The 23,035-nt window shown below is 47.9% G+C and overlaps 2 long non-coding RNA genes across 2 annotated transcripts; both read left to right on the forward strand.

Annotated features, from left to right (window-relative positions):
- The first annotated feature begins 4,081 nt into the window (after positions 1 to 4,081).
- LOC115029587 lies at positions 4,082 to 7,843 on the forward strand. The gene is made up of 3 exons (XR_003835156.1): positions 4,082 to 4,184; positions 6,990 to 7,049; positions 7,774 to 7,843. It is a non-coding gene; the product is annotated as an uncharacterized LOC115029587 (long non-coding RNA).
- Positions 7,844 to 17,047: 9,204 nt separating this feature from the next.
- On the forward strand, positions 17,048 to 22,468 carry LOC115029588. The gene is made up of 4 exons (XR_003835157.1): positions 17,048 to 17,240; positions 18,660 to 18,909; positions 19,657 to 19,782; positions 22,293 to 22,468. It is a non-coding gene; the product is annotated as an uncharacterized LOC115029588 (long non-coding RNA).
- Positions 22,469 to 23,035: the final 567 nt, after the last annotated feature.

Here is a 23,035-nt window from a genome sequence, read left to right on the forward strand (position 1 = left end):
TGAGGCCACAGGCACATGCAAGCTCCTTCTGAGGACATAGCCCAGGCAGGGAGAAAAAGGCACGCTGGTTCAGGCTGAGCAGAGCTGCTGAGTTCTAGTGTGCTGTCAGAGTTTTGAGACATCAGCAAATGGGGCTCTTTTGCTAGAATAATCCATGAGAGCTGTGCCTGGGGCCTGTTGGCATCAGTGCCCAAGACAGCCTGGACTGCTGCCCACTGAGGCCCAGACATGGCCTGATTGCTATGACTAGAGCCCAAACAAGCTCCAGATAGTGGCCTGGGGTCTGCATAGAAGCAGTTTAGTGAGAAAGTGATGTTTGATCCCTCAGGGCGGCCTTTCCAGAGATCCTGCCTGGTGAGCACACATAGGGTTCTAGAAAATCCCAGAGAAGTACTTTTGTAGCCAAGCAGTCCAAATAGGGCTAGGATCCTTCGTTTTTGGGTGGCTGAGAGGGTGGGGTGACCTATATCTCATCTCAGCTACCATGGACTTCTTTGCAGATCTCTCCAAAAGCTAGGCAGCCTGCTGCACTCTCAGGAGCTGAGCCTCCTCTACCTAGGCCTGAAGGGGCCGAGCATGGGCCTAGAAGCAGGGAGACGGTTGCTGGGTATTTGAGGACCTGGAGGGAGGGCCAAGTGAACCAAGAAAAGGAGCAACGTCTAAGATACCTGGATATCATCTGAGTGTGAGGCCTCCGTGTGTATTCTCGCCTAAAACCTGCAGGGAAGAGGTGTCTGCGGCCTGCTGAGCCTTGGCAGAGACACTGGGCCCAGTCCTGAGTCAGCCAAACCCCTGGGACTCTCACTGGCCCTGGTAATTGAACTCTAGGCCTCCAGATGGCCTTGTGGACTCCTCATTGCATCTCAGCACAGCATCAAAGGATCCAACCAGGGGCTCGTGGGTCAGGCCATATTTAGCCTCAGGGTCGCCCGGAGAATATTTTAGGTGCTGCCTGGAAGGAGAGCTGTGGGCTGAGTTTCTGGCTGTCACATGATAGCAATGAAATGACAGCCTCACCGGCCCTGCCCAGACGCCTGGAGGCTGCACCAGAGTTTTAGGGCCACCCGGTAGTGCCAAGGAACTACTGTGTGCTGGGGATATTGTGGGAAGGCTTCTACCTGTCTGTGGTGATTAGGGTACTTCCGTTCAGCTCAGAGGCTGCTTTAGGCCGGCTCTTCCCTGAGATGGCCTAGTGTGATGTATCACATTACTAAAGACACCCCAGGGTGCCAGCTGGCCTGGTGGGCACCTTCATGGAGAAACTGCCAAGGTTGTATGTCTTGGGGACAGCATTGCCTTAGATTCTTTCTTACCCAGACCCCAAGTGGGTATGTGACCCTTCACAGTGACTTTGCCCATCAGCTTTAGATACTCAGTTATCCTTCCCTGAGGCTTTACCCCGTCCCTACGTCAACCATGGAACTAGCCACTCATCTCAAAGGCAGCTTCTCACTCCCCGACAATGCAGGAAGGAAGGCCCTGATGGGTCACTTGTTCTCGCTACTGATCAGTGAGGACCAGGAATGGATAGTTGGTGTTTGGGGAAAGGGGGCCCGGCTCCTGTGCGTGCCTGGCTTTAGGACATTGTTGGCATGATCAAGGCATGATCAAGTCTGGAGCCTGCTGTGGTTCGCTACACTTGGGCTCACGTATCTGTATGGAAGCTTCCGCCTAGGGACACATGCAGCCAGTTGCTGTACAGATGCTGAGGTTCCTTGGAGACGGTGCCTGGCACACCCCACCCCCCAACGGTTCACGTGTCTTGAAGTTTGCTTTAACTTTCTTCATTTGTTTTTTCCTTTTTAGTTTTGGCTCTCTGTGAGCCTTCGGCTCCCGCCAGCTGATTGGTTACCGCAGGGAAAATGAGGGACTTTTGGGGGCAGATGTGTTTCCATTCCGCTATCATAATGCCCCTAAAAATCCTTATTGCTCTTGCAGTATTCCTCGGGGGTCCCCGGGCCAGGAGCTGCCTGCAACTCTGTAAGAGAGAGTCCCCTGAACCCTCTGCCCCAGCTGCTCAGGCTCTGGGGTCCATCTCCCTTGCTGTGCTCAAAGCCAGTGGTGAATAAAAAGATGGCGCGTGAGGCTTCTTGCTAAATGTGGTTTTTGCCCTCCAGAGGTAAAAGGATGGCACTCAGGCCTGGGAAAAAAGTCTGACTATGGCTGTCATCCACCATTGCTGCTTTTGCTGCTGCGGATGTAGGGAGGCAAAGAAAGTGAGGGAGAAACAAGAGTTACCAGTTTGACGGCCTCGTCCCTCCAGGGCCTCTAGGATCTTCACTCTGGCAGAGAGTCCTGGGCAGTCCTCCCCTGCCAACTCCCAGAAAAAAAGACACTTTTCCCACTCTCTGCCTCAGTCTCTCATCTTGCCAAGGTCGGGGGGAGGGAGGGGGGACTGTGCTCTCTGAACTAGCCTAAGGGTTTCTTGGACGTAGCCAAGGGTATAATTGGATTAAGGTTGCAAACTTTGACGTGCTTGAAGGAGTGGGGAGGTCAGTGCCTACAATATTAATTAGCATTAGCACTGATGTTTTCTAATACATGCAAATTCCTCAGAGCCGAGGGTTTAGAAGCCACAACTCAGCTGCAAGCATGAGTTTCTGGAAGCAGAGCGCCTGCTTAACCATACCCTGACTAAGCATTGTCACTACTGGAAGTAGCTCCATCTTTCTGAGCCTCACTACCTCTCAACTGGAACCCACGGCTTAGAGTAGAAGCATCTCCAAGTCTCTCCTACGTATCTACCAGGTGATTTTAAATAAATTGTGAATAAAGTTATTAATCATGCTAGTAGGCATTTCTTTGCACGGTAAAGTTCTAGTTATGGCAGCTGGCTTGTTTCCATTTAAGGTGGAAATATTTCACATGAATTTAAATTTCTTAAAAGTGAGAGGTTTTCGCTTTTTTCTTTTTCTCACTTCAACCCCTTTTCTCTTTCCCTTTCTTTCTTCCTTTCTTTTCTTCCTTCCTTCTTTCCTTTCTCCCTCCCTCCCTTTCCTTCCTTCCTTCCTTCCTTCCTTCCTTCCTTCCTTCCTTCCTTCCTTCCTTCCTTCCTTCCTTCCTTTGACAGGGTCTCACTTTGTAGCTTTGGTTGGCCTGGACTTTGCTATACAGAACCACAGAGATCAAGATCACCTCTGCCTCCCAATTGCTGCCACCACACCTGGCTAAAGAGTGGGTTTCTTGAAAGAAAACTATAAAACACTGTGAGGAGGCAGAGAGACGGAAACTAACAGGATGGTTTCTAAAGTGTCCTAGGTCAACTTTTAAAATTCCTGTTTCCCACCTGGGAAGGTTGGTGTGGAGAAGCTGGAGGGCACAGCTGACATTCATACTCACGGAAACTTCAACTGTGAGCCTCCCAGTAAGGTAGAACCACCTCAGGCTCTCATCCCCAGAAGCTGCCCCTCCCTGTCTTTGGTGGACATAACCTGATGACTCCTTCTTGGCTGGGTTCCTTTCATCAGTTTTCTCTGGGAAATGGAGAGGTTCAAACCTCTAGGACAGGCCACCATAAGTACCCCTGGTTAAGGAGCCATCACACAAGGTCTCATGGACAGGGCACCAGGATAGGCAGGGGCACCATACTTCTCTTGGCCTTGAAGGGCAGCAGTTCAAAAGGCCACAGTGTGTTAGGTTGAGTATCAGCTCCTAGACAACCCCCCCAGGGCAGTGCGGAGGGAACCAGCAGGCTCCAGTAAGGGGCCGGCTCTGGTTGCACTTTATGCTGTGTCATGGGCTGAGGGTGCCAGAGGGGGCTGGCTGGCCAGCTAGGGCAGGTACAGAGGCCAGCAGACAGCTGCCAGCCCTACTGCCAGAGCATAGCCTGCCCCCACTCTACAAGTGTGCCCGGATAGGGCTGGGCCCTAGGGGCATCCCTTAGCATCTCTTTCCACCCACACACTGGGGAGAACTTTTAGGACTTTTTTTTGTGACACTTTGTCCCTCTGTGTATCTGTCTGTCTCTGTGTGTCTCTGTCTCTCTCCCTGACCCACCCCCCACCTCTACACTGTTTGTTTGTTTGTTTGTTTTTAAAGGCAGGGTCTCTAACCGAACCTGGATATCACTCATCACCTGGACTACTGGCTAGCAGGCTCCAAGGCTTCTCCAGGCTTCGCCTCCACAGTACTGGGGTTACAAAGATAAACCCCGACACCAGACTGCTTTTTTATGGGCTCTGGAGGTGAGCAGTTTACCAACTAAGCTATCTCTCCAGCCCTAAGCCACATGGACTTGAATTTTAGAGGTTGAAACTAGTTCTGAACAGCCCCTCCTTCCCCCACTCCTAACCTCCCTCCTTCCGTCTCTCCCTCTCTTTCCTTGGACAAATGTCTGCTGAGAGCCCAGTAAGCCAGGCACAGTGCTAAGTGTGGAAGTCAATACTGTGTGAGTCACAGACCCTGCTAAAGGTTTCTCGCTTTAAGGGGACAAGATGGACAGAAAGCAGAGGCATGGATAGCCCGTGTGTGGGCAAACACTCTGTGCTGAATGCACAGTGTTCCTGTGTCTCAGTAACATGGAAACATGGGCAGCAGCAGCAGGTGTGGTTGACACTCCTGTAACCCCAGAACTCAGAAGGCAGAAACAGGAGGATGGCTTTGAGTTCAAGGCCAGTCTCCTCTAGGTAGCAAGTTCCAGGCCGGCTGGGACATGGACACAGCAAGATCCTGTCTCAAACAGAACACACCCAGTAACAACAAAAAAGGAAACAGACACATATTTGATTGTTCTATATTTGAATTTGGACTCTTCCAGGGACAGGTTTTATAATCTCTAGCATGTGATAATGCTTTTTGATCCTCAGTTTCCCTATTTGTAAGTACTAGAAAGACAACCATGGGGTGGCAGTGAGAATGAGGTAAGAATGGGCAGTAAGGTGTCCCATGGGAGCCTTGGTTTACAGCATAGTAATATACGCGGATAAGCACTGGAAGTCAGAATCTTGCTACCCATCAGGCCGATGGCACTGGGGATATTACTGAAGTCTCTCTCTGTGATGGAAGCCTCACTAGTGGGCCTCAGCAACAGGAGGGTGAGATGTGGGTGTCACTCCTCTGAGGGCTGGGCTGGTAGCTACTTTCCTGGCAGACAAACTGTTTAAGCCTAGATTTGGGCTGGTTCCAAAGGGCCTGGGTCCACACTTGGGTGGGTCCTGTAGTGTTGCTGTCTTGAACTTAGTGATTTTGGAACCAGGGGCTTCACATTTTTATTTTGCAAGTTCTTCTGTCCTGCTGTATTCTGACAGACTTCACTCTTCTGCTATTGGTAATTTTTCAATTCATCAACCCAGCATTTGGTGGGTTTTGATGGTTTACTTTTTTTTTTTTGTTTGTTTGTTTTTGTTTTTTCGAGACAGGGTTTCTCTGTGTAGCTCTGGCTGTCCTGGAACTCACTCTGTAGACCAGGCTTGGCCTCGAACTCAGAAATCCACCTGCCTCTGCCTCCCAAGTGCTGGTTTTAAAGGCATGAGCCACCACTGCCTGGCTTGATGGTTTACTTTTTGAAACTGTCTTTAGACCAGGCTGTCCTAGAACTTATCAAGGCTGGACTTGAACTTCTGGTCCTCTTGCCTGGATACCCTAATGGGATACTGGGAGTATAGGCCATAGTGTGGCAGGCCTTAAACTAGGGCATCTCCATTCAAGCTAGGCAAGCATTCTACCAACTAAGTTATATCCCCAGCTCCCAATCTAGTGTTCCGTAATGGGGTTAAATCTCCCAGGAGAAAAATCCCTTTAGGATTGGCTACTCACATATATGCCTGTCTGCCTCTCTATCACAGGCAGGGTGGCTGCTGAGGACAGGACAGATTCCTTCTCCACTGAAGCTTGAGACACTAGCATGGAGTAATTAGGATCTCAGTGAATCATAGGTCATTCTTTTTCCTGACCTGAACCTACCTAAGCACCTGACCCCTTCTAGGGAAGCAGTGTCAGTTCTGGCAGCCTTGCTTGGCTCCTGGAAAGCTCTGTGAGAGACTCAGGTCTCCTGAGATACTCCTTGCTGTGCCCCAAACTTGCCTCAACACCAACACTGTTCAGGCTCTGTAGCATTCAGAGACAACACAGACTTAAAGGTCTATAGAGTGCTGGGTCTGTGAAGCCTCTCCCAAGGGAAGAACTAAGTATGACTTAAAAACACTTCAACTTCCATTCTGAGTGGCTCTGAGACCCAGTGGGAGGCCAGGGTTTCTGGACTGTTAAATATGATAGGGTAAAGAATGAGTCTGTAGAGAATAACTCAGTGTTCCGGAGGCTGAGACAGGAGGATTGTGAGATCTAGACTAGCCTTGACTATGTAATGCGGTGTATGCCTGTAACCCCAGCACCCTGGAGAAGGATAAAGTGAGATTTTAATAGTTTTATTGAGTGATCCACTTGAAATGGTAACATTCACATTGGAAGTGTGGCAGTTGGCCTTGGGTATATTCAGTGTCATGTCGTGCAGCCGTTATCAAAATCAACGACTGAGCCTCCCCATCACCTGTCATTCTGCCCCCATCCTGAGAGGCACCGCTCTACTTCCATGTAGTCTATGGTCCTTTTATGTGGCACAGTGGTCTCAAAGTACAGCCATGTTGTAGTACCAGGGTGGATTGACTGTCTTCCTTCTCTCCCCTTTCTCCCCATCTTCCATCTTTTCCTTGTTTTTTGTTTGTTTTATTTTGGTTTGGGATTTTTTCTTTTTTTAAGATAGGCTTTCCTGTAGCCAAGGCTAGCTTTGAACACCTCATCCTCCTGCCTCTACTTTCTGAGTTGCCAATGCTATCAGCTTGTACCACACACCCATCCCCAGCTCAAGACTTCATTCCCTTCTACGCCCGAGTACTGTTCTGTTACAGGGATGGCTGCATGTTGTGTGTCGATTTGTCAGTTGCTTAGACAGGGGGTTGTCTCCATTTGTTGCTATCATGAACAGTGCAGTTGTGAATGTTCCTGTATGCTTCTGTGTCGTTGTACATCTTTGTTTCTCTTGGGAATATTGGTAGGAGTGGAGCTGCTGGATCCTAAGACAATGCCACACTTCCCATTTTGAAGAACTTCCAAAGGTAGGTCCTATATTGCCTTTTCTGGTTCTGTTTTCTATTAGAGAAAATGCTGTTTTGAGCACCAGGTACCCATGGCCCAGGTGCACCAGTGGCAGGCAGCCTTTAGCTTGTTTCCTCTGTCTCTTTCTCTCCTCCTTCTGAGGGTGATGCCTCTTTGCCAGTGTTTTCTTACTCTTTTTTTTTTTAATTTGCTATGTATGTATGTATGTATGTATGTATGTATGTATGTATGTATATGATGTGCCCATGGATGCCAGGAAGGATACAGAATTTCCCCAGAGCTAGAGTAACAGGCATTTGTAAGCTGCTCAATGTGGGTGCTGGGATCTGAACTCCGCTCGTGATAGGGCAGTGAACACACAATCACTGAGTGATCTCTCCAGCCTCTCTTTCATGTTTGTAAATTTGTGCACAGTGTATAAGTGCAGTCCGAGGAGAGCATTACATGTGGGTCTTCCTGTGCCTTTCACATCTCCTTTAAGAGACTTCATTGGCCTGGAACTTGACCACACCAGGGCAGGCTAACTGGTCTGAGAGCTTTCGGAGACCCACCCACCTGTCTGTGCCTCCCATCTTAGCATTGTGGGATGACAGGTGCACTGCCATGCTCAGCTTTTTACAGAAGTCATAGTATTTGAACTCAGAATATCATGCTTGTAAGGCATAATCTTTACTGACAGCCACCTCTCCATCTCTAACATTTTAACATTTTCTTTTGTCTCAGACTTTCAGTAGGTGGAATGTGGAGAGAGTCAGAAGAGCTGAACAGAATCTGGAGCATGCTCCAATGCAGCCTTGGTGAGGAGAGAGCCCTGGGTGAAGCTAAACCAGCTGTGTAGCTCACAGGATTCAGGATGAGACCAGTACTTTTTCAACCAGGCAGTGGTGGTGCACACCTTTAATCTCAACACTAGGGAGGCAGAGGCAGATAGATCTCTGAGTTTGAGGCCAGCCTGGTGCACAGAGTGAATTCCAGGACAACCAGGGCTACACAGAGAAACCCTGTCTTAAAACAAAACAAAACAAAACAAAACAGCCCAACAATAACAAAAAAGAGTCCCTTTTCCAAAGGTGGCATCTGAGTTGCAATAACAGAGCCAGCAAGAGCCCCGTGTGTCTGCACAGCATGTCAGCAGAACAAAAAGATGCAGCAGATGCAAGAATTTAAAACCTTGGATACCCAGGAGACACATAAGCAAGCCTTGCTCCACCCCTGGAGTGGTTCCAAGGACAGTTGGGTGTCTCCTGGCCTGTAGGTCAAGATCCAAACCCATATCATTTGAATCTCCTAAAATAAGATGACCCCATCCAACCTGGAGACGATAAGCACTTAAATAAAATGATCATTTGTCTGAGGCCTCTCCTCAGAACCACAGTTGTTTTACCTGGCCACAACATTGAGTGCTAGCTTCTTAGTGGGTGGCAGGGCTGCAGTCTTAGGAACAGAGGTGCACAGGGAGCAGACTATGGCAGGTCTGGGGTGCCCAATAGAAGCAGGTGGCTGTGGTGGACATGGGCAGCCAAGTACAATCTAGCTCAGAACAAAAGATCGCGTGATCTTTCTCAAGGGCCAGCCTCTGCCACCCCACACTCCTCACTTGTCTCACGTACATGGAAATGGGCACATTGCTTGGCACAGGTACTTGGAGTGTAGACCCAAGAAGTGGAATTTCTTTGTCAGAGGATCTGTGCGTTTTTAAGTTCTGCCCTTCAGAAAGGGTGTGTGACTCACGTGCCCCTCCATGATGGACATATAAGGGTCCCTGTTTCTGGCAGCCTTTCCCTCCTGCACAGATGTAATATTACTTAGGAGGTAAGTAGACTCTAAGAGTGGACCTGAGTGGCTAGGTGGTCATGGCTGCTAAGGGGAGCCATGACCTTTCTGAAGGGGTCTCAGAAAGGTGGCTTTCTGAGGAGACCAGCCACTCAGCAGTCTTAGGAGTTTAGGTTATGTAAACAAAGGCAGAGTTGGAGGAGAGCCAGAAAATTATTCCAGTGAGTGGCATTGTACCAGCCAGTATTTATTTCTTTAGCGTGGTTAGGACTTAAATATGGTCAAAACATATTCTTCTTTTTAATTTTACACAAACAAATATGTTCCCAGGCTGACACCTCTGATGCCAAGTTTCTAGGGGAAACAAAATTCTACTACAAACCAGTTAAGCACCATATAGCCAGTGAGGATGGAACACCACAGAGAGGAGGGTGGAGCACCACAGAGAGGAGGGTGACCCCACCCAGCCTGTGCTGCCCAGCACTGGTTCCCTGTACACAAGACAGAGGGATATATAAAAGCCAAGGATGGAAAAGGTTTGGTTTTGTTCAAAGGAGTCCCTCTAAGCTTGATACCCTCCCCTCTGCTAGTCAAGAGATGGCAAAGACGCTTCTAGAGCGAGGCTGAAAGGAACAGAGGGGCTCCAGTCACTTTTCTTCCTCTCAGGGTCATGTTCATATGACAATCAGACAGCTTCAGATGGTTCCAAACAGAAGATTAAAGCAACATATTATTTGGAGTGATTGCTTAATTGATTGAGTGGCCACCAGACCTGCAATGAAGTAAAGGTCTTGTAGCCCGCTGCCGTCACTACTCTGTAATGAAGGATATTTTCTACAAGTTTCTCTGGAATGGCTTGGAATTTCAACGTTTGTGTGTGTGTCAAACTGATGTTGGTTTTATGGAGGGCTTGTGTGGCCTTTTATATACATGATCTAATCCACTCAATTTCCTACTAAAATAATTTCTCCTTAGTCTCTGTTTTACAGATGTGAAGGCAGACATAGTAAGCGAGGGATTTTCTAGAAAGGGGCTGTCCACAGCAGTAGTTGCTAGCCACGTGTGGTGATTTATGTCGAAATTAGGCACAATTAACTACATTTAGCCAAGTGTGGTGCTGCATGCCCGTATCCAAACATCTGGAAAGCTGAGGCAAGAGGATTGAGAATTTAAACCTGTAGCCTGGACTACAGAGTGGGGGTCTCCTGGCATTGGTCCAGATGCTCAGGGCTCCTGAGTGGTCTGGGGGCTTCCACAGTGGGCCTCATAAATCTTGACCCCTGTGATAGGCAGAGAACATTCTGGAGGTTAGTACAGGCCCAGAGACTCATGGCTGGTAATGAACATAGCCTGCATATAGGTCAGATGGCTGAGCTGGCCCAGTCTCTCCCTCCTCTGCTGTAAGACCACTGCAGAGGGTCTCATGTAGACCAGACTGGCCGCAAACACACTCTGTAAAGTAAATTGACTTGATTGACCTTCTCTCTGTATGTGTGTTGACACATATGTGTGTGTGTGCATGTACGGTGGTATGTGCATGCAGAGGCCTGAGGATATTGTCTGCTGTCCATCTTATGTACAGAGAGGAATCTCTCTCTCTCCTGGTCTGGCTGCCTGGCTTACCCTGGGGAATCCCCTGACTGTGCCTCCCAAGTGCAGGGATTACAGGTGCCCTGCCTGGCTTTTCCATGGGTTCTGAGAACCAACACTTAGACCTTTGTGCTTTGCAGCAAACATTTTACAGACAGGGCCTTCCGTCTCACCAGTCCCAACTTTGATCTTCCGCACCCCCATTTCCTAAGTGGGATCTTAGGTATGTACCCTCACAGTTCTGCTGTGTGCCTCTGGGGGTCAGACCCAGGCTTCACACATGCTACTCTCTCCACTAACTGACGCACACCCCAGCCCTCCATTGAACGGTCTCCTTTGCAAACACATGCTCCGAGTGCTCTGCTTTGCGATCTAATGAACCAGGGCATTGAGACATGGACCAGCAGCTGCTGGGATTCTGGGACGTGTGAAACCACCCTTGGAAAGTAGTCCTACTAAAATAAAAATGACCCAAATCTAAATCTGAGTGCCACCTTTATGGGGTCAAAATAAACAAAGCCCAGACTCCAGTTAACCATAAGATGGCACAAGTTCTTCAAAAATATAAATGGGGAGCAGACTTGTATGTAGTTTGTGAGAGAAGGAGGCAGCATGACTTGTAACAGTTAAGGCTTCTCTGATCCTGATTTCATCCAGCTGGGAAGAAAGCACCCATGAGGCCCCAGGAACCTTGAAGGGGAGCCATGGATTCTCTAACATTAAAGCATCACTGTTCATGGTAAAGGGTAATGGGGGCAAGGCTTTTTTTTTTCCCTGTTGGAGTCTGGTGTTTGTTTAGACTTGCCTCTGTAATTCGCCTCAGGGCAGTCTGGAGGGTGTGTCTGCACAGAATGAGACTATCAAATTCATCCTGTTGCCCCACTCTGTGCTTGCTTGAAGCTTTAACAGCAGGAAGAGAAAGGGCTCAGTTGGTAATGTGCTTGCTTGTTGCACAGCATCAGGATCTGCGCTTGGATCCTCCACACTCGTGGGAAAAGCATGAGCCTGTGACATCACTGCTTGGGCTGAGGCGGCAGGAGGCTCTTTGGGGCTCACTGGCCATCCAGTCTAGCTGAATCAGCAAACCCATGTAAACTAAGGTAGTGATTAAGGAAGAGAGAGACCCAACAGGTAACTCTGGCCTCCACAAGCATATGCATACCACACACAAGAAAATGAAAACTGTTCTTTTCCTGACCTCTCAAAGATATCAGATTTGTTCCTGCATTAGTTAGGGATCTTTAGAGGAACAGAACTTATAGAATGAATATACATTCCATATATATATATATGAAATTTATTCAAGTGGCTTACAGGCTGTGGTCCAGCTAGTCCAACAGTAGCTGCCTACCAAGAAGTTCCAATGGTTGTTCAGTCCACAAGGCTGGGTGTCTCAGTTGGTCTTCAGTATACTCTGGAATCCTGAAGAACCATGCCAGTGAAGGAATGAACTTGCCCACAAGAGCAAATAGGCAAAGAGCAATACAGCTTCCTCCTTCCATGTCTTTTATATAGGCATGAAGCAGAAGATGTGGCCCAGACTAAAGGTGGATCTTCCCACCTCAAAAGATTAAAGGTGGATCTTCACTCTCAAAGATACAGATTAGAAGTGAGTCCTCCCACTTCAAATGATTTAGTTAAGAAAAAAATTCCCTCACAGGTGTGCCCAACCTTTTGAGTTTTAGTTCATTCCTGATGTAGTCAAGTTGACAACTGAGGATAGCCATCACAATTCCCCCACACCACTGCTACATCTGCAGGATGAGCCTGGGGAGCAGGCTTAGGCTACATCTTCAAGTGTCCAGTCCCATCTCCATGGCAACTAGTAAGGACTGCCATTTAGAAGCCTACTTCCTACTCGAGGGTCAGGCCAGGCTGCCAGCATCACGTTGGGATGTGATGTTGTTCCCTTTGGAGTCTCCCCTAGATGAATATTTTCAGCACCACCTACTTGCCACTCCCTTCTCCCTCTGGACCTTCCTGCAGAGTCACCAAGGAAAGAGTGGGAGTGGTCAGTTGGGAGGGAGGCAGCCCTGGTATTATGTGAGTTCCAATTCTGACCCCACTACTTAATGGCAGGGCCTTTCACCTCTCTGAGCCTTTTCTGTAAAGTGAGTTTAAAGAGACCTGCTCACGGACTTGGAAGATGGCTCAGTGGATAAAGCACTTGCTCCACAACCATGAAGACCTAAGTTTGAATCTCCAGAGCTCACATAAAGGTAAAAACAGTAGAGCATGCAGCTGCAATCCTAGCATTCTGCTAGGGAAAATGGGGGGCAGAGAGCTAGCTAGCCTGGTGCACCCTGAAGAGAACAAAAGAGCCCTTCTCTCAAACAAGGTGAAAGGTAAGGACTGACACACAAGGTTGTCTTATCTCCACTTATAAGAGATGGCATTTGTGCACTTGTAAACACACACACACACACACACACACACACACACAATCTCAATAACTCAGTATATCTGTACCAAGAGAACAGTGTCCATCAGGACCTCCTCTCCACCTGGGGGCGCTAGATTCAGGAATGAAGGTGATCCTGATGGACTTGGAAACACCCGTGAAAACTCCAAGGCCAAGTTGTTCTCTCTCACCTATTTAGACAGACAAACCTGGCTCCTTTGGAGTCCGCAGTGTGACTGACCTTGCCTTTCATTAGCTCCGCTCTCCCTGCCACACCAGCACACGGAACACCTACACTTGATGTTCTCATCTGAGAAGTAAGACCAGGCTGGGGGAGATGCACCCGCTCAGAGTCACCCTGCCAGCCCATGGTACCTCCCCTCTGTGCCTGGTCACCTGTGTACCCTTCAAGCAGGAAATTAGTGCTATCAAGAGGCCAACAGTCCTCCCTAGAGTCCAACTGCTGGCCTGATACCACAGAGTAGCTCAGCAACAACATCCAGTCCTGTTTCCTTGAGAAGTTGGTCCTTGAAACAAGGGAAGCTGATTTTTTTGTTTGTTTGTTTGTTTTTTAAAGACATGGTCTCATATACCCTAGGTTAGCTTCAGACTTGTTTTGTAGCTGAGGATGACTTGAATTTCTGATCCTCCAGATTACATTTTCAGAGTGCTGTTGGGGTTTAAGATACATGCCAGCATCCCTGGTTATATGGTGCTGGAGATAGACCCAGGCTTCACATGTTAGCCAAGTGTGTCCTAACTTCTACATCTCCAGCCCTGAAATGGTCTCATTCTAGTTTTTGTTAGTTTTGTTTTAGGTGGATCTGTTGTTGTTGTTGTTATTGTTTGTGGGTGTGTTGCTAGGATTCATGTAGCCCAGTCTGGCCTTGACATTGCTTTGTAGCCAAAGCTGGCTGGCCTTGAACTCCAGATCATGTGTCTACCTCCCAAGTGCTGGATTATAAGCCTGAGCCTACACCTGGGTAGAAGGTAGCAGCTCCCTTGCATCCCCAGAAGGCATGCACAAGAGGATGCACCTGCCCTCTCATCTTGGACTGCAAGGTGCTTTGGTCCTGGGAAATTCAGATACTAAACCAGAAAGGCCCAATTTAGCTATCAGCTGCTCTGCTTACATTTAATCCCACCGACGGGGACATGGCTAAAGGGTGTTTCTAAGAGACAAACTCTGGGGATGATCAATTGAGAACAATTTACAAGATCCTTTCAAATTTGAGACTCCATATTTGTGACACCCATGAACCACCTGTGTGTCCCCTCCACTGCCTAGGGCCCTTCCTCATAGCCATTCTATCTGTTACTGTCCAATAGCTGAAGTCATTTCTCTAGTCTAAAAATAGCAGCACCCTAACTCAGTGAATGAACCACAAAAGTTCTTTTTTTCCCATTACTTTAGGATAAACCAGAGACTTTTCATGTCCACGGCTTGGGCCAGGCTCCCTTGAGACTGTTTGGCTGGGATCTTATCCTTGTAACCATTTCCTCCCTCCTTCCCTCCCTCCCTCCCTCCCTCCCTCCCTCCCTCCCTTCCTCTCCTCCCTCCCTTCCTCCCTCCCTCCCTCCCTCCCTCATATCCTTGATTCCTAGCCTTACCCATTCCTTCTAGTATCAGCACAGTTCTAGTCAAAGATCTAGTGGTCTGCTCAACTAGTTATCTACATCTTGGAGCTAGGGAGATAGATGGCCCAGCTGGTAAAGTGCTTACTGCTCAGACATGAGGACCTAAATTCAACCCCTAGTAATGCATAAAGAGCTGGGCACCACCATGTCCCAGTGCTAGGGATGCAGAGACAGGCAAATGGGGTTTCCTGGCCAGCCAGCTATTCAGTAAGCCCCAAGTTCCAAATGAAAAACCCTGTCTCAAAAGTGAGGTGGAGAGCCAAACATGGTGGAGCTCTCCTTTAATCCCAGCACTCAGGAGGCAGAGTCACATGGATCTCTGTGAGTTCAAGGCTAGCCTGATCTACACAGTGAATTCCAGGACATCCAGGGATGGTACATAGAGAAACCCTGTCTTGAAAAACAAAACAATAACAGCAACAATAAAATGGATAGCTTCTGGAAGTTGACACTGATCTCGGACCTATACATATGTAAATGCATAAACTGCATTGTTAATGGCTAGCTTGTCAGTCCAAGCCCATGTCTCTGAAACTCACTTCTACTTTACAGCTCCTGGCTGGTGACATGTGGATGACACTCTATAACTATCAGATGGTCCCACCAATACCAACATTGCTGCTGCATCTGAATCAAATCCTCCATACCCTCAAGGGTCGTTTGTCCTCTTTTCTGCCTGATGTCATCTTGGGACACAGCTGGGATACCTTGATGTCACAAAGTGGAAGATGAAGAGGCATAGTCTAACACGTGGAAGAAAATGTGATGCTGGGGTCCAGTTTTTCTTGAGTGGTTGTGTATTTCTATCTGCTCTTCTTAGCTCTGTTCATTTCCCTGCTCCAGCATTCACTTGCTGTTGCCAGGGACCCATGAGCCTCGGAGTTGAAGTCAAGATAGCTCCCTGGCTCTGGATTTTGCAGTAATGAATGCACCCGCCAAGGTAATAATAAACTCGCAGTCTCATTACTTGCCTGCTCACTAATTCCCTTCATGTTTTTCTGCCCCTTTCCTCAAATGGATTCCTGAGTTCTTCCAGATTGCTAGTTGCTAAGCTATAAAGTTCCAGGTTCTGAAGCCTGGCTGCTCATTGGTGGAGAGTTCCTGGGCTGTTCCAATCAGGAGGTGGCAGAGAAAGGCATTCACTCCAGGAGTTGGGATTTTCTAGCAGTTGATGTCATGCGAAGGTCTTTGACTAGCACTACAGGATTTGCTGTACTCTTAAGCTGACTGAGGAGGGTCACAGGTTCTAGAATGTTCCCCCAGGAAGACGAGGGGCCATGGATGGACAATGTGACTTCTCACCCCGGGGCAGTAGAGATACTCTCAAGAGATCCCAGGATTAAACCTCAATGTCCACCTCACAGCTTGCTTAGTGATGACAGCAGGAAGTTCAGGAAACTGAATGACACTAAGCTTGGGGTGCTTGCAATGAGGACCTTATTTGCAAAGGAGCTCTGAACTCCTAAGCATCCCCTAGTCCTTGAGCAGCTGGGACAATATAGGCTGCCACAGGTGGCCATAAAGGGCTATAAAACATGTGAGTGGAAGAGCACTTAACCTCAGCTCAGCTTCACCAGAAATGTCGTCTCCTCCCATTCAGAAGGTGCCCTGGACATGTGGAGACCAGGAGGGATGGCTGTAGACTGTAGCTTCCTTCCTTCAGAAAGAAGGAAGCCATGTGACCCAGACCTGGTTCTGAGACAGTCACATGGCTAAGATGAACCGATTAGAATTTTCTCTGATACTTTTCTGCCAGAACTATAGGAAAAGACCTCATACACTGCACTGCTTGTGAACATGTGTGGAAGATGTTTGAAAAAATAGAAATTCTTAAAAGATACAGAGCCCCCAAGCTCCAGCTTAGGTTAAACCAGATCCATGTCCCACATCTAATAGAAAATAAGCTTGGTGTGTGCATATGCATGTGTGTGTGTGTGTGTGTGGCTAAGAAGCAGGAACATATATAGATTCACTGCATGATACCCACCTATATGTCAGGTGATTTGCATACTGTCCCATATAGGGCCATTAAGATCAATCTAGTAATCTAGTATGTTACAGTATTTTGGGCTGGGAACTGAGACTCCAAGGGGTACAGGTGCCTTGCCCAGAGGACATTGTCACGGTATGCTCAAGGATTCCAGTCTGTGCTATCTAAAACTTAATCAATTCAACTCATCAGAAATGGTCTCTTCCAAACTGATAGCCCTCAAGCCTGCCATCTTTCCGTCTAGCAGACTCATTAGAAGCCAGGTCCCGTCAGATCTCTTCTTGCCCCTCTGTACCCCCACATCTAAGCCTCAATGAGCTGGTCCATCACCATCCCTCTGTCCACCCTTTCTGTGCAGTTCTGTGGAAGAGTGCTTTCTCCTGCCCTCTCCCCATGATGCCTTGGCTGCTGTAATTTCTCTCTTGGCCTTCTAGAATTATCTCCCTCTTGTTTGCCCATCCCCCATGTCTATACCTTCCTCCTCTCCAGGCTATCTCTCCATGGCACCCACAAGGATTGTCTCAAATGGCAACCTGGGTGGTGGTGATGTCATGTCATGATGTAATGTCATATGCCCACCTTTGGGAAACTCCTGAGGATTGGTCAGTCCCGGCTAGGGACACAGCTCTTAGACTTTGAGCTAGACAACCAGGAGGGCAGGAGGACCTAGTTTCCTGCCTCCATCATCCCATCATTTACGCAAATCCTGGATGCAGGATGCTGTCTGCCCTGTTAAATGCTGTGTGAACCCAGATGGAAGCTGAGCAGACATCACACTCGTGAGCATCTCCCCTTCCCGTGAGCAGCTCCCCTTCCTGTGGGCATCTGACCTTCCAGAGTTAGGAGCTACATGAAAATTTCTTTTTAAGTTACCTGACCTTGAGTACTTTGTTATAACAGGAACCAGACAGAGGCAGGATAATGGTGTGAGTGTTGGCAGGCAGGTACTCACCTGCAGATGGAGGGAAGACACGGAGGACAAGGCCTGGAGAAACTGTTATACGTGGTCCAGGGTCCTAGGTAAGCAGGTGTACTCTAAAAGCAGAGTTTATGGGAACCAAGCAGGTGCATCCCTTGGGATCCACAGTTCCGTGCACTGTGTGAATCCTGTGTTCTGCCCACCTTCAAATCCCATGGCCGGCTTTCCAGATCCTGAGAGAGCATTGCTCACTCCTGGGATAAACCCCCATAGCTTTGCATTTGTAACTGTGATTTTCTCCCATTAGCATCTGCTTTACTTTGCCTTCCATGCTGGGTTAAACTGTTCTATAAGCTTAACATGAAACCAAAGGTCAGCATATGACCTCATTAGAAATAGCATCTTTTTAAAAAAAAAAAAATTGAAAAGATCGTATCTACTGTGTATGGGTATTTTGCCTGGATGGACAGATGTGCACCATGCCTGGTATTCTCAGAGGCCAGCAGCGGACATCAGATCCACTAGCACTGTAGTTACAGGTGGTTGTGAGCTACATGTGGACGCTGGGAATTCAATCTGGATGGTCTGGGTGGTCAGCCAGTGCCTAACCACGGAGCCATCCCTCCAGTCCCCAGAAGTAGCATCTTTGTAGATGTAATCATGTCGTCAAACACGGTCACCTGGGACTATGTGGGTTCTAACTTCACTGAGTACAGACCTTATAAGAAGAGAGGAGTCAGGAACAGTAGCTTACACTTTCAAACCAAGCACTTGGGGTACAGACACGGGTGGATCTCTGTGAATTCAAGGCCAGCTTGGTCTACATAGCAAGCTCTGGCCAGCCAAGGCTAGTGAGATCCTGTCTAATTACAAGGGAGCAAGGGAGAAAGGGAAGGAGAGAGGAGGGGAGGGCATAGAGACTCCAAGGCTAAGGCTGGAGGGACGCAGCTACTGGCTGAGGGAGGCCAGGAACTGTCTAGCCTACCCTCTTCCCAGACAAATAGACATGGTTGAGCATAAGGAATAGATCAGGGCTCTTTACAAATCAAGGTGTTTGAACTCAAGAGCTGCTGTTTATTGTAAACCCCATGGAATAATGTGATTTACTATTAATCTTATAAACTCATTCTCTATGCAGTCACCAACTTCCCAGTTGCTTTGGTAAAAACCGTGTTTCCTTTCCAGTGACTGCTTTTGTTTTATTTGTTTGTTTGTTTTGTGTTGTGTTGTTGTTTTTTCAAGACAGGGTTTCAGGCTGGCCTTGAACTTACAGTGATTCACCTGCCTCTGCCTCCCAGATGCTGAGATTAAAGGCATGTGTCATCACCACCTGAACAACAGCAGCTTTCTAAGGGACCAGTAAGGCACTACAGACTTTTCATATAACATCGCCTTCATTCTCTCACGACTAATTCTACAAAACAGATGTTATACGACCTCATTTGCTGAAATCAAAGATGCAGAGGGGCCAAGGGGTGGGCTCCGGACCTCACAGCAGCATGGCGGATTCAACAAGCCCAGAATAGCCTCTTCCTTGCTCACAATAAGGTGAAGTCTATTTTTCTACTCCTCTGAATCTAGGCTGTTCTCTTAGTGTTTCTACTAATAGAGTGTTCTAGAAGCTTCTGCTCTGATGACTTCAATGCTGGGTAAGGACGCTAGTCTTACCTATTAAAAAATGCAAAGCCTTGTGAAGAACTGAGATAATTTAGTCAGTAACTGATGTCAACTGTCCCTCCACACTGCTAAAGAAGGTCACTCCCAACAACCACAGTCATTAACAGCAGGTGCATTGAGCTGAGGGACCATCCAGTTGGTGCACAAACCATTCACACTAGGCTGCTTTAAAGTGTAGTCTGGGAACCGTCACTTATGCAGCAAACCCCAACAAATATATTAAAGGCTAAGCCAGATTTCCAGCCCAGGTCTTCCACTATTAGAATCTGAATCCCTCAAAAACAGAGTCTGTGTCTTCAGAGCTCAATAGGGAACCTCCAGGAAACAAATACCAACAAATGCCACAAAACTGGGTGGGCTGTCTGTGTGAAGAGAGGGGCTGTCCTAGCCTAGATCTCTAGGGCACTGACCTACATTTATTTTAGATTTATTATAGAAGCAACAACTTCTGCATACCAGAGGTGAGAGATGCAGCAATCCTCTCTGTGCTCATGAAGCTTAAAGTTTGGGGGAGAAAGTAGAGAAAAGTAAGCCACTAGCTTGGCTTCGCCTGCTGTCCACCCCATTCCTCTGCTCTAGTATCCCCACCATCATCTAAGCCGCCACCTTCTCTTTCAGATTAAGCCAACTGCCTCTTCATTCCTCAGCCACACTCCTCCTCTGACCCTGCTCCAGGTGGCTCATCTTGTCAGACTTCACACTGAATGAGCGCTGAGGATGCTGTAAAGTATGAGCTGTGTGCAGGTAAGAGGGGTAAATGGCTTTCCTGTGCTTGTCAGGACACGGTCGCTCTAGACTGAGGTCACCTTGAGAGGTGAGCATGTGGAGGAGAAAATGCTAATCCCAATCCAGGGTTTCGACCCCACTTTGACCATTTAGTTCCTGGATAAAAGACACACACAACCTTTTTTTTAAAAAAAAAAGATTTATATATTCATTATATATATGAGTACACTGCAGCTGTACAGATGGTTGTAAGTCTTCATGTGGTTGTTGGGAATTGAATTTTAGAACCTCTGCTCACTCCGGTTGGCCCCACTCGCTCCGGTCAACCCCGCTCATTCCCCCCTCGCTTAGGCCCAAAGATTTATTTATAATAATAAATACATAAGTACACTGTAGCTGTCATCAGATGTGCCAAAAGAGGGCATCAGATCTCATTACAGGTGGTTGTGAGCCACCATGTGGTTGCTGGGATTTGAACTCAAGATCTTCAGAAGAGCAGTCAGTGCTCTTACCTGCTGAGACATCTCACCAGCCCCTCACACAACCTTTATATTTACAATAAGCCTTAAACAGCACAAGAGCCAGGCAGATATCTACCCTCTATGCTATTAGAACCTACTTTTCTATCGATAACCCCGAGTTATTACTATGTTTTGTCTGGGCTGCTCTTAATTCCAATTGGCTAGCCCTTAGGGCCATGCTTTTTGACTCCTAACTCATGGTGTCTTCATCTTCCTCCTCTTCTTCCTCCTCCTCCTCATTCTCCTCTGACCCTAGGCCCAGGAATCTTAAACCCCACCTGTCTCTTCTACTCAGCTATTGGCGGTTGGCATCTTTATTACCAATCAGAAATAACTTGGGGGAGAGTCATTTGGGTCTATGTTCAGACTCCAGGTTTTGGGAGCCCACACTCAGGTCTTGAGGGCCCACACTTAGCATTACAATAGAGAGTAAGACCAAACCTTAACAAGCATGAACACAGCCTCCTGCCACGGGTTGAAGAAGCAGGAAACTCTCTTCTGGGCCTTACAATTCATGGGCCAATTTAAACTCTTTTTCTCCTTCCATACTTAATCTTAGGTGATAGCAGTAGAAAGACTAAGACAGACTCCATCTAGAAACCAGAATGACCTCTTTTATGGAAAACTAGACTGTATCACTCGTGTTTCTACCCACAAAAACCTCCACTGTGAGCTCTCTCTTACCTAGGCAGGAGTCTGCATGGCCCCACTCTTGCCACATTGCCAACCCCAGCCTTTGTCACTCTCTCATAACCACTCTGTCCCTGCACAGATACACGGTCTGTTCCTCTCACACATCAGCTCTTCCTGATGCTGGGCCTTGGCATATGTTCTTCTGCCTCATGCCTTTCCTCCTCTTCCTGCAGGATTGCTATCTTCTGGTCCTGTACACCTCAAGCTCAAAGGCCAACGTCCTGGTCATCTGTTTGTGTGACGGCTTTTGCCCCACCCTGCAGAATTTGCCATAGGCAGTCTCTACATGTACTCAGGGCCCAGTGGGCCTTCACTATTTGTTCATTGAATGACGACTTTGGTGACAAGTTCCTTATTTGCACATATGCTTTTGAGATGTTTGCAACCATTCTCCACCCCAGCCAGGTTCCCATGTGGCCATCTGGAAGTGGGCACACCAAATAGTCTTCAAATATCATTCCAACCCCCTTCCTGTCTAAATGTCCAATACCATTTGCTGAGACTGAAAAGAACGGAACCCACAGCTGTCCCCAGAGCTCAGTCACTTTGTGGTCTTGCTGGGAGCCACCGCCAATTGGCAGGACTCTTCCTGACCAAACCCTAGATGCTCTACCTTCCAGATCTGAAGACTTTTTGACCCAGATCCAAGTCTGAACGCTCCTATCTGCACATAATGTGAGCAACTCCTCTGTGAGATCCCTTCTGCCAGTGCCAGTGAACACTGATGCATGCTGGGAAATGCAAACCTCAATCAAATGTGAACTTGTAGCCTGTCCCTTTTCTCCACAGATGGGGTGGCCCAGCAGTCACTCAATGATATGGCAGGTGTAGGTGAAGCATATCACTCCCCACTCCTTGTCGCCCCCGCAACCCATGACAATCTTCAGCACAGATGGGCTCCTTGCACTGACACTCCCGTGGGCTGTTCTCCCGTGGGCAAATCATTCAACCTTTGGCCCTCAGTTTTCTCCGAAAAATAGATTAGAGAGGGCTGGCCTTTAATCCCAGCACTTGAGAGGCAGAGAGGCAGGAGGATATCTCTGAGTCCTAGGCCAGCCTCATCTACATAGTGAGTTCTGGGACAGTCAGGACTATATGAAGAAACCTAGTCTCAGCAGAGAGAGAGAGAGAGAGAGAGAGAGANAGACAGACAGACACAGAGAGAGAGAGACAGAGAGACAGAGAGAGACAGAGAGAGAGACAGAGAGAGAGAGAGAACCTCAAAAGGCACCGCTGCTTCAGCGGTGTGCACAGAGCCTACCTCAGTGAATGTCTAAAATATCTAAAAATATTTTTATTGCATTTTCCTTTAAGGTTTCAAAAGCAATTTGTGCCCCTGAAACAAGCCAATCAGCAGAGAAGGAACAAAAGAAACATGGTGTCTTCTACCTCCAGCCTTGAAGCTTCCAGACCTCCCCACACGCACCCCCCACACCCACCCCCGAAATGCTTTCCCAGTGAAGAGCCAGGCTCTTATCCTTCCATCCATGCCTGCCAGGCGTCTGCTTCATTTAGCATGTATGTGCATTTTACCAGGTTAATACAACACAGACTATTTCCTAGTAGCTGTGAAGCCCAGTGTAGCCTCTGCTGCCGGACACATGGTTTGTCTCCAGTCTTTCCCTTCCTAGCAAAGCAGCCTTGACTCATCTCCTTTCTCTATGACAGAGCCCTTTAGAATGTTCTCATTGGGCCAAGGATGCAGTTTCAATTTGGGTTTTTAATGGAAGTGGGTGGCTAGGTAAGTGGGTTGAATGACTGACTGATTCTGAATAGCTCTGAATTTATTGAGCCGCTTCCAGGAAGGTCCAGGTGACCTGGGTAGCAGAAAGGACACCCATTCCTGTTTGTTGGTGGTTTTTTTTTTTTTCTATCTTTCTTCCTGTCTTTCCTTCTTTATTTCTTTCTGGGTGAGACAGGGTCTTATAATACAGTTTCGGCCGGCCTGGAACTCGTTATGTAAACCAGGCTGGCCTCCAGCTCATGGAGATGAGCCTGCCTTTGCTTCCCATGTACTGAAATTAAAGCCCAGCTTGTCTTTTTCTCTTTACCACTCT

Source organism: Mus caroli, chromosome 16, assembly GCF_900094665.2.
Source record: "Mus caroli chromosome 16, CAROLI_EIJ_v1.1, whole genome shotgun sequence".
Taxonomy (NCBI): Eukaryota; Metazoa; Chordata; class Mammalia; order Rodentia; family Muridae; genus Mus; species Mus caroli.